The sequence below is a fragment of the Rattus rattus genome, chromosome 18 (assembly GCF_011064425.1).
Source record: "Rattus rattus isolate New Zealand chromosome 18, Rrattus_CSIRO_v1, whole genome shotgun sequence".
Classification (NCBI taxonomy): domain Eukaryota; kingdom Metazoa; phylum Chordata; class Mammalia; order Rodentia; family Muridae; genus Rattus; species Rattus rattus.
In genome coordinates, this window is record NC_046171.1 from 44,499,936 (window position 1) to 44,501,738 (window position 1,803).

At 43.4% G+C, this 1,803-nt stretch overlaps 1 pseudogene; it reads right to left on the minus strand.

The window, feature by feature from the left end:
* Window positions 1–737: 737 nt before the first annotated feature.
* LOC116886982 lies at window positions 738–1,247 on the minus strand (annotated as a pseudogene).
* Window positions 1,248–1,803: the final 556 nt, after the last annotated feature.

The window sequence follows — 1,803 nt, forward strand, 5'->3', positions numbered from 1 at the left end:
AATACAGAGTAAATGGCATTATCGTTAGTAGATGTGACTTACTTTATCTATGCTAGAGTTTTTCTTTGTAATAAGTTGCCCTTTCCCCTAAAAGCAAAAAACAGCATAATTCCATGGAGATTTCTATACTTAAAAAAATCCAATTCCTTTTGGCTGAAGTTTGAGTTTCATCTAATTCCGAGTAACAAGGAAATGATCAGTGCTAGAACCTTATCTATTACCGTATATTTCTAACATTATTTTAAACTTATATACAATAAACCATGGTGACTCTAATAAAGACAGGAAGTGAACGGAGAGCTGTATTTCTAATGAACATGTGTTTAAATGTCATGTAGTCAGGAAATCACTTGTGTAACTTGAACTCTCTGTGTGTAAGTCTTCTGGATACGTTTCAGGACACTTGTGAATACCCTGAAGATTTAGATGATATTCCAACTATACCATTATGTAGTAAGATCTTCAAGGAAGGTTGTCTGAAACATACTGCTGTTCTGTTCTGAACTTACTGTTTTTGTATTTTCCTCTCTGGGTAGCCCTGGCTGAACTGGAACAAGTTTTGTAGACCATCGTGGCTTCTAACTCACAGAGAGCCATCTATCCATCTGCCTCTACCTCCCCAGTGCTGGGATTAAAGGGGTGCACCACTACCACTGGGCAACACTGAAGTTATTCCCTGAGGACTAAAAGCTCTGCCTGTTTGGAGGAGCAGGCAACCATGTGTTTTAGTTCCCTTCTTAACATTCCTTTACGAGTTTTCCCGAAGAGAAGAGATACTTGTCTGTGTCTCCTGGCACAAGTGTCCTAACAGAACCTGCAAGTTCAAAAAGACATTCTGTATTTCTACCACGTGGACCAGCTGCACTGAGATTGTGTTCAGCAATGTCTTCCAGAGGTGCAGAACCAAGAGAGTTGGGATTTCCATACGATGAGGAGCAATAGCAAACAAACGCTGAGTAAGTTTCGTTGCAGCATCTTTTGGATAAAACAATGACCGTTGTAGCTCTCGAGCCCCCTTTCTGTCTGAATTCAAGGTAGTTTTTAACGTCCTCTTCGTTTCCTATCGTAAGCAACACCCCCAGGATCTTCAACAAGAGTCACAACTCTTCCAGGCTTGTGAGGACCCTGTGTTCATCAGTGACGTCTTGCCTGAAGCACGGGCTGTAGTTTGTGATGTAAACAACCAGCTTATCCTGGGGCAGGGAGTCCACCTTCCAGATGAAGGACCTGTAACCAAACACCCACATCTTCCCAGACTCTGGTGGTACCCCAGTGTCAGAATGGGACTGCTGCCAATATGAGTAACCAGCAACTTGGGGACACACGCTTGTTTTCTGAGACAGAATCAAGATTGTTAAAAGACATAGGTTTGGGACAAGACAGTGGATATTATAGATGAATCAGTTAGCTAGTCTAGTGAGTGTTTGGGGTTCTACCTGGTGAGGACACAGTGTGACAGTGACAGAGCAAGCAGAGTGCAAATTCCCACAGGCATTCTGAGAACTCCCTGGTACTAAATGTCAAAATTGAAGAAGACACTCAAAGGACGCATGTAGGATGACAACCAGCGTCAACTTGGGGTGGACCAGAGAGAGGCTGGGGTTGGGGGCAGTACATGGTAGGGAGTATTGGGGCTGTAAGAATATTTGAAGGACAGGTGGGATCATGGCAGTGCCTGTTGGTCCTTTACCTGATCATATGTCATTCATGGCCCAAGGGAGTGACCAGTTAAGACAGAATGCTGTGCAGACAGTCTCTGATGACTTTCTCCAGAAATATGAGAACCCGAAGGCCAAGTACTCT